Consider the following 15,881-nt stretch of genomic DNA (forward strand, 5'->3'; position numbering starts at 1 on the left):
GATCATGCGCAGCGTCACGTACTTGACCACGGGCGAGAACGTCTCCGTGTAGTCGATGCCGTACTTCTGCTTGAAGCCCTTGGCCACGAGGCGCGCCTTGTACTTCTCGATCGAGCCGTCCGCTTTGCGCTTGATCTTGAACACCCACTTGGTGCCGATGGCGCGCTGGCCGCTGGGCAACTTGGCAGCTCGAAACACACCGCGCAGTCGCATCGACTTGAGCTCCGCGCGGATCGCCTTGCGCCAGTGCACTTGATCCGGACCGTTCACAGCCTCTTGGAACGTCGTCGGCTCCGATAGATCGGCTGCTGCTTCCACAGCGTTGGCACTGGCACGCCAAAATACTGGAGGCGTCGACTCGTCGTCTTCATCTTGGTCCCCAGACTTTACTTCTTCGTCGGGTTCAGCTCGGCGCGACGAGGATACGTCCGGCGCACTTGCTTCTTCTAAGCCAGCCCGGTGGCGAACGGGGCGCGATCTTCTGGCAGTGTCGTCGTCGCCACTCGGTCGGCTCTTGCGCTTCCCCGCCTGCTTGAAGCTCGTTTGGCGCGGTCCATCGTTGTCGTCCAGGTCCAGCGCGTCCAGGTCCAGCGCAGCATCATCGACGTCTTCATCCGAAGTATGCGCCGAAAGTCCAAAGGCCGACTCATCAAAGTTGACATCGCGACTGACAACCACCTGCCCCGCCTCGATGTCATAAAGTCGATACGCCTTGGACACTTCTTCGTAGCCGAGGAACAACCCGGCGCGAGCCTTGGGGTCCCACTTGCGCCGCTTTTCCTTCGGCGTCAGGATGTACGTCTGGCATCCGAACACACGCATGTGCTTCACACTTGGCTTGGACTTGTACACGATCTCGAATGGAGTCTTGTGCTCTACCTTGGGTGACGGCAGGCGGTTCTTCACGTAGATGGCCGTCATGGCCGCCTCAGCCCAGAAACACTTGTCCAACTTGGCGTGATGCAGCATGCTGCGGCCGATCGTGACGATGGTCCGGATGGCGCGTTCTGCCGTGCCGTTGGTCTGGTGCGCGTACGGAACCGTGGTTTGCTGCTCGATGCCTTCGACTTCGTAGAAGGCCTTCAGCGAGTTGGTCGCGAACTCACGAGCTCCGTCGTGCCGCACAAACTTGACCTTCTTGCCGAACTGCGTCTGCACCTTCGTGACGTACGTCTTGATGCAGTCTTCGCTCTCCGACTTGGCACGCAGGCAGAACCCCTTCATGCATCCGCTGGCTTCGTCCACGATCAGCAGCAGATACTTGCTGCCACCCAGTGACTCTTCTTCCATGGGGCCGCAGATGTCGAAGTGGAGCAGCTCGAACCTGTCGTAGCGACGCTTGTCACGGTTGCTTGGGAACGGCTTCTGGACCATCTTGCCTTGCTGACAGCCGCGACACACGCTTGGTCCACTCGACTTGTGATGGAAGGTATGGATCTTGGACACCGTGAAGCTTGACGGAGCGGAGGGAGGGCAGCACTCTGGGTGAGACCGGAGCGGAGACTGGAAACCACTTGAGGGGTAGAACGAAGATTCGAAAGTGATTGATTGAGGTCTTTAGCTCGCTAGCCTTCTTGTTACTCTAGACCTACTGGATACACACTACTTGATTCTTTACTGGATACTGAGTTACTTCAGCCAATGAGAGAGCGCCACGTCGAAGCCCATCTTGTACCTACAATCTTGTACCCACAGGTGGCGTAATCGACAGTGGCGTAATCGTCGGTGGCGTAATCGGCGTGGGTTCGGATTGGACCGGTTCGGGTTAACCGGTTCACGGTCAACAACCGATACCAAACCGGTAACCCTCCATACCCTCAATACGCCCCCTCAATGCGAAGTCCCATGAATGCCGAGAGCCGCCGTCAGCTCCGTGTGGCGTGGTCCCGCAAGCGCCTTGGTCATGATGTCCGCCAGCATCACAGAAGTCTCGCAATACTCGAGCTTCACTTCACCGCGTTTCACTTCGTCGCGGATGTGGTGGTACTTGATGTCGATGTGCTTGGCGCGGCCGTGGTTCACCGGGTTCTTGGTCATCTTGATGCACGACTGGTTGTCTTCACGGATCATGAGCTCGGGTCCCGTCTCGTTGGCAGCCGCCAGAATCTCGCACAGCAGGCGATGGATCCACTTGCCCTCTTGGATAGCCAGACTGAGTGCGATGTACTCCGCTTCGCTCGTGGACAGCGACACACTTGACTGCTTCTTGCTTCCCCAGCTCACAGGCGCACTCATGAGCATGAACGTGTAGCCTGAAGTGGACTTGCGTGTTGTCAAGAAGGCGCCTCGGGCAGCTGCCATATACCGGTAGGATACCGGTATGACCTTCACTCAGTGGGACCGCAATCATTCCTGTGTTGACGGGACACTGATGATGGGACGCTGTTTACGCTACGGGGATTACGGGACACGTGGGTACAAGATTGTGGGTACAAGATGGGCATCCACGTGGGAGTCGCTGATTGGCTGAAGCAACTCAGTATCCGGTAAGGAATCCAGTAGAGTGTATCCAGTAGAGAATCCAGTAGGCTTAGAGGTAGCAAGGGAGTTTGCGAACTAAGGACCTAAATCAATCACTTTGCATTTTGCCATCAAGCGACCAAGCCTTTTGGTTATGAGCCCAAGCCCCGTCTTCCCTGCCCAAGACCCCGACTACGCCTTCGCCATGGACGCCACCCCGACCACGACCGCCCGCATCAACAAGTTCAACGGAACCAACTTCCACACGTGGAAGTTCAAGATGCAGATGGTGCTCGAGGAGCGCGAACTGTGGGAAGTGACGAGTGGGGAAGTGAAGCTGGAGCACTGCACGACCACGGCGGATCAAGCGACGTTCAAGAGGAAGTCGCGTAAGGCGCTGGCGATCATCTGTCTCGCGATGGAGGACTCGCAGCTGCCGCTGGTTCGCTCGGCCAAGGACGCGCATGATGCATGGTCAAGACTGGAAGGACACTTCGAGAAGAAGAGTTGATGGAAGGTATGGATCTTGGACACCGTGAAGCTTGACGGAGCGGAGGGAGGGCAGCACTCTGGGCGAGACCGGAGCGGAGACTGGAAACCACTTGAGGGGTAGAACGAAGATTCGAAAGTGATTGATTGAGGTCTTTAGCTCGCTAGCCTTCTCGCTACTCTAGACCTACTGGATACACACTACTTGATTCTTTACTGGATACTGAGTTACTTCAGCCAATGAGAGAGCGCCACGTCGAAGCCCATCTTGTACCTACAATCTTGTACCCACAGGTGGCGTAATCGACAGTGGCGTAATCCTTGGTGGCGTAATCGGCGTGGGTTCGGATTGGACCGGTTCGGGTTAACCGGTTCACGGTCAACAACCGATACCAAACCGGTAACCCTCCATACCCTCAATACGCCCCCTCAATGCGAAGTCCCATGAATGCCGAGAGCCGCCGTCAGCTCCGTGTGGCGTGGTCCCGCAAGCGCCTTGGTCATGATGTCCGCCAGCATCACAGAAGTCTCGCAATACTCGAGCTTCACTTCACCGCGTTTCACTTCGTCGCGGATGTGGTGGTACTTGATGTCGATGTGCTTGGCGCGGCCGTGGTTCACCGGGTTCTTGGTCATCTTGATGCACGACTGGTTGTCTTCACGGATCATGAGCTCGGGTCCCGTCTCGTTGGCAGCCGCCAGAATCTCGCACAGCAGGCGATGGATCCACTTGCCTTCTTGGATAGCCAGACTGAGCGCGATGTACTCCGCTTCGCTCGTGGACAGCGACACGCTTGACTGCTTCTTGCTTCCCCAGCTCACAGGCGCACTCATCAGCATGAACGTGTAGCCTGAAGTGGACTTGCGGTCCGCGAGGTCGCCGGCCCAGTCCGCGTCCGAGTAGCCACGAAAGTCGATCTTGTCGCCCGGCTTGAAGCAGATGCCATGCGTCTTGGTGCCTTGCAGGTAGCGAAAGATGCGCTTGACCGCAACCCAGTGTTCCTCTTGGGGGTTCTCCATGAAGCGCGACACATAGCCAACGGCGTACGCGATGTCCGGGCGCGTGGCGGTCATCAGGTGCATCAGCGCACCAACAGCTTCGCGAAACGGAGCGTTCACCTTGGTCGCCGCGTCGCTTGGGACCAGTCGAGTGCTCATGTCCACCGGACTCACCACAGCCTTGCACTCGTCCATGGCGAAGCGTTTCAGGATGTCGTCCACGTAGCGACGCTGGCACATGGTCACGCTGCCGTCCGGGCCGTCTACCAGCTCGATCCCAAGAACAAACGCGCACTTGCCGCTGTCGGTCATCTCGAAGCGCGTCTTCAGGTCCGTCTTCGTGCGTGCGATCAGCTCGGGCGAACTCCCGGTAATCAGCACGTCGTCCACGTACACCAGCACGAGCACGCACTGACCGTCCACCACCTTGATGTACAGGCATGGATCGAAGGCCGACACTTGGAAGCCAATAGAGCACATGAACTCGTCGAAGGTCTCGTTCCACACGCGCGAAGCTTGCTTGAGACCGTAGATGGCCTTCACCAATTCCAGGCAGTCAAAGCCATCATCCAGTTCGACGCCTTCGGGAACCACGCAGAACACCACCTCCTTCATGACCCCATACAGGAACGCTGTCACGACGTCGAGTTGGTCGAGGGGCCAGCCGAAGTACTTGGCGATCGCGATGATCATGCGCAGCGTCACGTACTTGACCACGGGCGAGAACGTCTCCGTGTAGTCGATGCCGTACTTCTGCTTGAAGCCCTTGGCCACGAGGCGCGCCTTGTACTTCTCGATCGAGCCGTCCGCTTTGCGCTTGATCTTGAACACCCACTTGGTGCCGATGGCGCGCTGGCCGCTGGGCAACTTGGCAGCTCGAAACACACCACGCAGTCGCATCGACTTGAGCTCCGCGCGGATCGCCTTGCGCCAGTGCACTTGATCCGGACCGTTCACAGCCTCTTGGAACGTCGTCGGCTCCGATAGATCGGCTGCTGCTTCCACAGCGTTGGCACTGGCACGCCAAAACACTGGAGGCGTCGAGTCGTCGTCTTCATCTTGGTCCCCAGACTTTTCTTCTTCGTCGGGTTCAGCTCGGCGCGACGAGGATACGTCCGGCGCACTTGCTTCTTCTAAGCCAGCTCGGTGGCGAACGGGGCGCGATCTTCTGGCAGTGTCGTCGTCGCCACTCGGTCGGCTCTTGCGCTTCCCCGCCTGCTTGAAGCTCGTTTGGCGCGGTCCATCGTTGTCGTCCAGGTCCAGCGCGTCCAGGTCCAGCGCAGCATCATCGACGTCTTCATCCGAAGTATGCGCCGAAAGTCCAAAGGCCGACTCATCGAAGTTGACATCGCGACTGACAACCACCTGCCCCGCCTCGATGTCATAAAGTCGATACGCCTTGGACACTTCTTCGTAGCCGAGGAACAACCCGGCGCGAGCCTTGGGGTCCCACTTGTTGTCAAGAAGGCGCCTCGGGCAGCTGCGGGATACCGGTAGGATACCGGTATGACCTTCACTCAGTGGGACCGCAATCATTCCTGTGTTGACGGACACTGATGATGGGACGCTGTTTACGCTACGGGGATTACGGGACGCGTGGGTACAAGATTGTGGGTACAAGATGGGCATCCACGTGGGAGTCGCTGATTGGCTGAAGCAACTCAGTATCCGGTAAGGAATCCAGTAGAGTGTATCCAGTAGAGAATCCAGTAGGCTTAGAGGTAGCAAAGGAGTTTGCGAACTAAGGACCTAAATCAATCACTTTGCATTTTGCTATCAACCGACCAAGCCTTTTGGTTATGAGCCCAAGCCCCGTCTTCCCTGCCCAAGACCCCGACTACGCCTTCGCCATGGACGCCACCCCGACCACGACCGCCCGCATCAACAAGTTCAACGGAACCAACTTCCACACGTGGAAGTTCAAGATGCAGATGGTGCTCGAGGAGCGCGAACTGTGGGAAGTGACGAGTGGGGAAGTGAAGCTGGAGCACTGCACGACCACGGCGGATCAAGCGACGTTCAAGAGGAAGTCGCGTAAGGCGCTGGCGATCATCTGTCTCGCGATGGAGGACTCGCAGCTGCCGCTGGTTCGCTCGGCCAAGGACGCGCATGATGCATGGTCAAGACTGGAAGGACACTTCGAGAAGAAGAGTTTGGCCAACAAGCTCTTTCTTCGTCGGCGTTTCTTCACGACGATGATGGACGAAGGTGATGATGTGCTGGAGCACATCAACAAGCTCAAGACGCTGGCGGAGCAGCTCGACGCGGTTGGCGCTCCGGTCAGCGAGGACGACTTGGTGATCACGCTTCTGGGCAGTCTGAGCGAGTCGTACCAGTTTCTGATCACGGCGTTGGAGTCGAGAGCCGACTCGCTGTCGTGGGAACTCGTGACGTCTCGGCTGCTGCATGAGGACATGAAGCGCAAGGAACAAGGTGGCGGCGGCGTCGACGGAGCCGCGCACGGCCAAGGTCAAGCGTTCATGACGAGAGACAACAAGCGCAAGGGCCGACCGGTGAAGAAGACCGGGGCGTGCCACAACTGCGGCAAACAAGGACATTGGATCGCGGAGTGTCCCTCGCGGGTCCAGAACGACGCTGAGCGATATCGGTCGCAGCGTGCGAACGTCGCGCAGGACGAAGAAGATCCTGGCGACTACCTTTTCTCGGTTGGTCGTACGAGCAGTGCCGCCAAGCCGAGTGACATGTGGCTGGTCGACTCGGGTGCGACGCAGCACATGACGAGTTCCAAGACGTACATGAGGAACTACAAGACGATGGCTCCGGTGGACGTGCATCTCGCGGACGACGGTGTGGTTCAGGCGGTGGGGACCGGCGACATTGTCATGTCGATGAAGACGCCGCGCGGCATGAAGAAGGGTGTGCTCACGAATGTGTGGCATATCCCGAAGCTGTCGCGCAACCTGTTTTCGGTCGGCCGCTTCACCAAGGACGTCGGGCCAGTGACCTTCGAGAGCGACGGGTGCTTCGCGGACAACAAGGGTCTCAAGTGGCAGCTCGGCGCTCGTGAGGGCAAAGGGCTGTTCAAGCTGTGCATGACTCCGATGATGCCTGACGAGGCCAATGCGGCAAGTTCGAAGGATCGCCAAGGGGACACCACGTCGTACCTCTGGCACCTCCGACTTGGTCACATTGGCCATGGCGGTCTAGACGCCATCGTCAAGAAGAGCTACGGTGTTGGCATCGACATGACGTCGGTGAAGCAGTGGGAGCTGTGCGACGGGTGTGCACTCGGCAAGCAAACGCGAGTGAGCTACATGAAGTCGTCCCCGAACCGTGCCAAGCACGTGCTGGAGGTGGTTCACAGCGATGTGTGCGGCCCCATGCAGACGCCAACGTTTGGGGGCAAACGCTACTTCGTCACGTTCATCGATGACAAGTCGCACTTCTGCGTCGTGTATTTGCTGAGGAACAAGTCCGAGGTGGCTGCCAAGTTCGCGGAGTTTGTGGCGTTTGCTGAAACTCAGACCGGCAAGCGCGTGCAGACACTCCGGAGCGACAACGGTGGCGAGTACACTTCCGGCGCGATGGCCAAGTTCTGTGCGGACCGCGGTATCGTGCAGAAGTTCACGCCGCCGTACACGCCTCAGCTGAACGGAGTGGCCGAGCGGATGAACCGGACGTTGGTGGAGTGTGGACGCTGTATGCTGGAACATGCCGGATTGCCCAAGACGTATTGGGGTGAAGCGGTGATGACGGCTACGTTTCTCCGTAATCGGTGTCCGACACGCGCCGTCAGCCACGACAAGTCTCCTCACCAAGTTTGGATGGGCAAGAAGCCGCTGCTGGCGAACCTGAAAGTGTTCGGTTGCCACGCGTATGTGCACGTGCCGAAGGCGAAGCGCACCAAGTTCGACGCTCGGTCGGTGCGCTGTCGGTTCCTGGGGTACTCGGAGCACGAGAAAGCGTATCGATTCGAAGAACTGGAGAGCAGTCGCGTGCTGGTGAGCCGCGACGCGCAGTTCATGGAAGACGTCTTCGACAGTGGGAGACGCGACTACCATCAGAGGGAGGTGGTGGTCATGCAAGATGAAGAGACGACGGATCAAGATTCGTCGCAGTCGGATGAAGACGACAACGAAGAAGAGGAAGAAGCTGCGCGGGACGAAGACTTCGGGCCCGGCAACAAGCGACACCCGCGGACGCAGTCACTGGAGGAAGTCACGGAGGTTCCAAGTGCCAAGCGGTATGCGTCGCAGAGTCGACACCAGACGCTGGACGAGATGTCGGCTGCGGCTCAAGAAAATCAAGACTTCGAAGCTGCGTACGTCGTGGATTCAGTGGGAGAAATGCCGACCACGTTCAAGTCGGCGATGGAATCCAGCGACGCAGTCAAGTGGAAGGAGGCGTGCGACTCGGAGTGTGACTCGCTGCTCAAGAACGACACGTGGGATGTCGTACTGTTGTCAAGAAGGCGCCTCGGGGAGCTGCGGGATACCGGTAGGATACCGGTATGACCTTCACTCAGTGGGACCGCAATCATTCCTGTGTTGACGGGGCGCTGATGATGGGACGCGGGACACTGATGATGGGACGCTGTTTACGCTACGGGGATTATGGGACACGTGGGTACAAGATTGTGGGTACAAGATGGGCATCCACGCGGCAGTCGCTGATTGGCTGAAGCAACTCAGTATCCGGTAAGGAATCCAGTAGAGTGTATCCAGTAGAGAATCCAGTAGGCTTAGAGGTAGCAAGGGAGTTTGCGAACTAAGGACCTAAATCAATCACTTTGCATTTTGCCATCAACCGACCAAGCCTTTTGGTTATGAGCCCAAGCCCCGTCTTCCCTGCCCAAGACCCCGACTACGCCTTCGCCATGGACGCCACCCCGACCACGACCGCCCGCATCAACAAGTTCAACGGAACCAACTTCCACACGTGGAAGTTCAAGATGCAGATGGTGCTCGAGGAGCGCGAACTGTGGGAAGTGACGAGTGGGGAAGTGAAGCTGGAGCACTGCACGACCACGGCGGATCAAGCGACGTTCAAGAGGAAGTCGCGTAAGGCGCTGGCGATCATCTGTCTCGCGATGGAGGACTCGCAGCTGCCGCTGGTTCGCTCGGCCAAGGACGCGCATGATGCATGGTCAAGACTGGAAGGACACTTCGAGAAGAAGAGTTTGGCCAACAAGCTCTTTCTTCGTCGGCGTTTCTTCACGACGATGATGGACGAAGGTGATGATGTGCTGGAGCACATCAACAAGCTCAAGACGCTGGCGGAGCAGCTCGACGCGGTTGGCGCTCCGGTCAGCGAGGACGACTTGGTGATCACGCTTCTGGGCAGTCTGAGCGAGTCGTACCAGTTCCTGATCACGGCGTTGGAGTCGAGAGCCGACTCGCTGTCGTGGGAACTCGTGACGTCTCGACTGCTGCATGAGGACATGAAGCGCAAGGAACAAGGTGGCGGCGGCGTCGACGGAGCCGCGCACGGCCAAGGTCAAGCGTTCATGACGAGAGACAACAAGCGCAAGGGCCGACCGGTGAAGAAGACCGGCGCGTGCCACAACTGCGGCAAACAAGGACATTGGATCGCGGAGTGTCCCTCGCGGGTCCACAACGACGCTGAGCGATATCGGTCGCAGCGTGCGAACGTCGCGCAGGACGAAGAAGATCCTGGCGACTACCTTTTCTCGGTTGGTCGTACGAGCAGTACCGCCAAGCCGAGTGACATGTGGCTGGTCGACTCGGGTGCGACGCAGCACATGACGAGTTCCAAGACGTACATGAGGAACTACAAGACGATGGCTCCGGTGGACGTGCATCTCGCGGACGACGGTGTGGTTCAGGCGGTGGGGACCGGCGACATTGTCATGTCGATGAAGACGCCGCGCGGCATGAAGAAGGGGGTGCTCACGAATGTGTGGCATATCCCGAAGCTGTCGCGCAACCTGTTTTCGGTCGGCCGCTTCACCAAGGACGTCGGGCCAGTGACCTTCGAGAGCGACGGGTGCTTCGCGGACAACAAGGGTCTCAAGTGGCAGCTCGGCGCTCGTGAGGGCAAAGGGCTGTTCAAGCTGTGCATGACTCCGATGATGCCTGACGAGGCCAATGCGGCAAGTTCGAAGGATCGCCAAGGGGACACCACGTCGTACCTCTGGCACCTCCGACTTGGTCACATTGGCCATGGCGGTCTAGACGCCATCGTCAAGAAGAGCTACGGTGTTGGCATCGACATGACGTCGGTGAAGCAGTGGGAGCTGTGCGACGGGTGTGCACTCGGCAAGCAAACGCGAGTGAGCTACATGAAGTCGTCCCCGAACCGTGCCAAGCACGTGCTGGAGGTGGTTCACAGCGATGTGTGCGGCCCCATGCAGACGCCAACGTTTGGGGGCAAACGCTACTTCGTCACGTTCATCGATGACAAGTCGCACTTCTGCGTCGTGTATTTGCTGAGGAACAAGTCCGAGGTGGCTGCCAAGTTCGCGGAGTTTGTGGCGTTTGCTGAAACTCAGACCGGCAAGCGCGTGCAGACACTCCGGAGCGACAACGGTGGCGAGTACACTTCCGGCGCGATGGCCAAGTTCTGTGCGGACCGCGGTATCGTGCAGAAGTTCACGCCGCCGTACACGCCTCAGCTGAACGGAGTGGCCGAGTGGATGAACCGGACGTTGGTGGAGTGTGGACGCTGTATGCTGGAACATGCCGGATTGCCCAAGACGTATTGGGGTGAAGCGGTGATGACGGCTACGTTTCTCCGTAATCGGTGTCCGACACGCGCCGTCAGCCACGACAAGTCTCCGCACCAAGTTTGGACGGGCAAGAAGCCGCTGCTGGCGAACCTGAAAGTGTTCGGTTGCCACGCGTATGTGCACGTGCCGAAGGCGAAGCGCACCAAGTTCGACGCTCGGTCGGTGCGCTGTCGGTTCCTGGGGTACTCGGAGCACGAGAAAGCGTATCGATTCGAAGAACTGGAGAGCAGTCGCGTGCTGGTGAGCCGCGACGCGCAGTTCATGGAAGACGTCTTCGACAGTGGGAGACGCGACTACCATCAGAGGGAGGTGGTGGTCATGCAAGATGAAGAGACGACGGATCAAGATTCGTCGCAGTCGGATGAAGACGACAACGAAGAAGAGGAAGAAGCTGCGCGGGACGAAGACTTCGGGCCCGGCAACAAGCGACACCCGCGGACGCAGTCACTGGAGGAAGTCACGGAGGTTCCAAGTGCCAAGCGGTATGCGTCGCAGAGTCGACACCAGACGCTGGACGAGATGTCGGCTGCGGCTCAAGAAAATCAAGACTTCGAAGCTGCGTACGTCGTGGATTCAGTGGGAGAAATGCCGACCACGTTCAAGTCGGCGATGGAATCCAGCGACGCAGTCAAGTGGAAGGAGGCGTGCGACTCGGAGTGTGACTCGCTGCTCAAGAACGACACGTGGGATGTCGTACTGTTGTCAAGAAGGCGCCTCGGGGAGCTGCGGGATACCGGTAGGATACCGGTATGACCTTCACTCAGTGGGACCGCAATCATTCCTGTGTTGACGGGGCGCTGATGATGGGACGCGGGACACTGATGATGGGACGCTGTTTACGCTACGGGGATTATGGGACACGTGGGTACAAGATTGTGGGTACAAGATGGGCATCCACGCGGCAGTCGCTGATTGGCTGAAGCAACTCAGTATCCGGTAAGGAATCCAGTAGAGTGTATCCAGTAGAGAATCCAGTAGGCTTAGAGGTAGCAAGGGAGTTTGCGAACTAAGGACCTAAATCAATCACTTTGCATTTTGCCATCAACCGACCAAGCCTTTTGGTTATGAGCCCAAGCCCCGTCTTCCCTGCCCAAGACCCCGACTACGCCTTCGCCATGGACGCCACCCCGACCACGACCGCCCGCATCAACAAGTTCAACGGAACCAACTTCCACACGTGGAAGTTCAAGATGCAGATGGTGCTCGAGGAGCGCGAACTGTGGGAAGTGACGAGTGGGGAAGTGAAGCTGGAGCACTGCACGACCACGGCGGATCAAGCGACGTTCAAGAGGAAGTCGCGTAAGGCGCTGGCGATCATCTGTCTCGCGATGGAGGACTCGCAGCTGCCGCTGGTTCGCTCGGCCAAGGACGCGCATGATGCATGGTCAAGACTGGAAGGACACTTCGAGAAGAAGAGTTTGGCCAACAAGCTCTTTCTTCGTCGGCGTTTCTTCACGACGATGATGGACGAAGGTGATGATGTGCTGGAGCACATCAACAAGCTCAAGACGCTGGCGGAGCAGCTCGACGCGGTTGGCGCTCCGGTCAGCGAGGACGACTTGGTGATCACGCTTCTGGGCAGTCTGAGCGAGTCGTACCAGTTCCTGATCACGGCGTTGGAGTCGAGAGCCGACTCGCTGTCGTGGGAACTCGTGACGTCTCGACTGCTGCATGAGGACATGAAGCGCAAGGAACAAGGTGGCGGCGGCGTCGACGGAGCCGCGCACGGCCAAGGTCAAGCGTTCATGACGAGAGACAACAAGCGCAAGGGCCGACCGGTGAAGAAGACCGGCGCGTGCCACAACTGCGGCAAACAAGGACATTGGATCGCGGAGTGTCCCTCGCGGGTCCACAACGACGCTGAGCGATATCGGTCGCAGCGTGCGAACGTCGCGCAGGACGAAGAAGATCCTGGCGACTACCTTTTCTCGGTTGGTCGTACGAGCAGTACCGCCAAGCCGAGTGACATGTGGCTGGTCGACTCGGGTGCGACGCAGCACATGACGAGTTCCAAGACGTACATGAGGAACTACAAGACGATGGCTCCGGTGGACGTGCATCTCGCGGACGACGGTGTGGTTCAGGCGGTGGGGACCGGCGACATTGTCATGTCGATGAAGACGCCGCGCGGCATGAAGAAGGGGGTGCTCACGAATGTGTGGCATATCCCGAAGCTGTCGCGCAACCTGTTTTCGGTCGGCCGCTTCACCAAGGACGTCGGGCCAGTGACCTTCGAGAGCGACGGGTGCTTCGCGGACAACAAGGGTCTCAAGTGGCAGCTCGGCGCTCGTGAGGGCAAAGGGCTGTTCAAGCTGTGCATGACTCCGATGATGCCTGACGAGGCCAATGCGGCAAGTTCGAAGGATCGCCAAGGGGACACCACGTCGTACCTCTGGCACCTCCGACTTGGTCACATTGGCCATGGCGGTCTAGACGCCATCGTCAAGAAGAGCTACGGTGTTGGCATCGACATGACGTCGGTGAAGCAGTGGGAGCTGTGCGACGGGTGTGCACTCGGCAAGCAAACGCGAGTGAGCTACATGAAGTCGTCCCCGAACCGTGCCAAGCACGTGCTGGAGGTGGTTCACAGCGATGTGTGCGGCCCCATGCAGACGCCAACGTTTGGGGGCAAACGCTACTTCGTCACGTTCATCGATGACAAGTCGCACTTCTGCGTCGTGTATTTGCTGAGGAACAAGTCCGAGGTGGCTGCCAAGTTCGCGGAGTTTGTGGCGTTTGCTGAAACTCAGACCGGCAAGCGCGTGCAGACACTCCGGAGCGACAACGGTGGCGAGTACACTTCCGGCGCGATGGCCAAGTTCTGTGCGGACCGCGGTATCGTGCAGAAGTTCACGCCGCCGTACACGCCTCAGCTGAACGGAGTGGCCGAGTGGATGAACCGGACGTTGGTGGAGTGTGGACGCTGTATGCTGGAACATGCCGGATTGCCCAAGACGTATTGGGGTGAAGCGGTGATGACGGCTACGTTTCTCCGTAATCGGTGTCCGACACGCGCCGTCAGCCACGACAAGTCTCCTCACCAAGTTTGGATGGGCAAGAAGCCGCTGCTGGCGAACCTGAAAGTGTTCGGTTGCCACGCGTATGTGCACGTGCCGAAGGCGAAGCGCACCAAGTTCGACGCTCGGTCGGTGCGCTGTCGGTTCCTGGGGTACTCGGAGCACGAGAAAGCGTATCGATTCGAAGAACTGGAGAGCAGTCGCGTGCTGGTGAGCCGCGACGCGCAGTTCATGGAAGACGTCTTCGACAGTGGGAGACGCGACTACCATCAGAGGGAGGTGGTGGTCATGCAAGATGAAGAGACGACGGATCAAGATTCGTCGCAGTCGGATGAAGACGACAACGAAGAAGAGGAAGAAGCTGCGCGGGACGAAGACTTCGGGCCCGGCAACAAGCGACACCCGCGGACGCAGTCACTGGAGGAAGTCACGGAGGTTCCAAGTGCCAAGCGGTATGCGTCGCAGAGTCGACACCAGACGCTGGACGAGATGTCGGCTGCGGCTCAAGAAAATCAAGACTTCGAAGCTGCGTACGTCGTGGATTCAGTGGGAGAAATGCCGACCACGTTCAAGTCGGCGATGGAATCCAGCGACGCAGTCAAGTGGAAGGAGGCGTGCGACTCGGAGTGTGACTCGCTGCTCAAGAACGACACGTGGGATGTCGTACTGTTGTCAAGAAGGCGCCTCGGGCAGCTGCGGGATACCGGTAGGATACCGGTATGACCTTCACTCAGTGGGACCGCAATCATTCCTGTGTTGACGGGACGCTGATGATGGGACGCGGGACACTGATGATGGGACGCTGTTTACGCTACGGGGATTACGGGACACGTGGGTACAAGATTGTGGGTACAAGATGGGCATCCACGCGGCAGTCGCTGATTGGCTGAAGCAACTCAGTATCCGGTAAGGAATCCAGTAGAGTGTATCCAGTAGAGAATCCAGTAGGCTTAGAGGTAGCAAGGGAGTTTGCGAACTAAGGACCTAAATCAATCACTTTGCATTTTGCCATCAACCGACCAAGCCTTTTGGTTATGAGCCCAAGCCCCGTCTTCCCTGCCCAAGACCAAGACCCCGACTACGCCTTCGCCATGGACGCCACCCCGACCACGACCGCCCGCATCAACAAGTTCAACGGAACCAACTTCCACACGTGGAAGTTCAAGATGCAGATGGTGCTCGAGGAGCGCGAACTGTGGGAAGTGACGAGTGGGGAGGTGAAGCTGGAGCACTGCACGACCACGGCGGATCAAGCGACGTTCAAGAGGAAGTCGCGTAAGGCGCTGGCGATCATCTGTCTCGCGATGGAGGACTCGCAGCTGCCGCTGGTTCGCTCGGCCAAGGACGCGCATGATGCATGGTCAAGACTGGAAGGACACTTCGAGAAGAAGAGTTTGGCCAACAAGCTCTTTCTTCGTCGGCGTTTCTTCACGACGATGATGGACGAAGGTGATGATGTGCTGGAGCACATCAACAAGCTCAAGACGCTGGCGGAGCAGCTCGACGCGGTTGGCGCTCCGGTCAGCGAGGACGACTTGGTGATCACGCTTCTGGGCAGTCTGAGCGAGTCGTACCAGTTCCTGATCACGGCGTTGGAGTCGAGAGCCGACTCGCTGTCGTGGGAACTCGTGACGTCTCGGCTGCTGCATGAGGACATGAAGCGCAAGGAACAAGGTGGCGGCGGCGTCGACGGAGCCGCGCACGGCCAAGGTCAAGCGTTCATGACGAGAGACAACAAGCGCAAGGGCCGACCGGTGAAGAAGACCGGCGCGTGCCACAACTGCGGCAAACAAGGACATTGGATCGCGGAGTGTCCCTCGCGGGTCCACAACGACGCTGAGCGATATCGGTCGCAGCGTGCGAACGTCGCGCAGGACGAAGAAGATCCTGGCGACTACCTTTTCTCGGTTGGTCGTACGAGCAGTACCGCCAAGCCGAGTGACATGTGGCTGGTCGACTCGGGTGCGACGCAGCACATGACGAGTTCCAAGACGTACATGAGGAACTACAAGACGATGGCTCCGGTGGACGTGCATCTCGCGGACGACGGTGTGGTTCAGGCGGTGGGGACCGGCGACATTGTCATGTCGATGAAGACGCCGCGCGGCATGAAGAAGGGGGTGCTCACGAATGTGTGGCATATCCCGAAGCTGTCGCGCAACCTGTTTTCGGTCGGCCGCTTCACCAAGGACGTCGGGCCAGTGACC

Source organism: Phytophthora ramorum (assembly GCF_020800215.1).
Source record: "Phytophthora ramorum isolate Pr-102 chromosome Unknown Phyram_PR-102_s0016, whole genome shotgun sequence".
In the NCBI taxonomy this organism is placed as follows: domain Eukaryota; phylum Oomycota; class Peronosporomycetes; order Peronosporales; family Peronosporaceae; genus Phytophthora; species Phytophthora ramorum.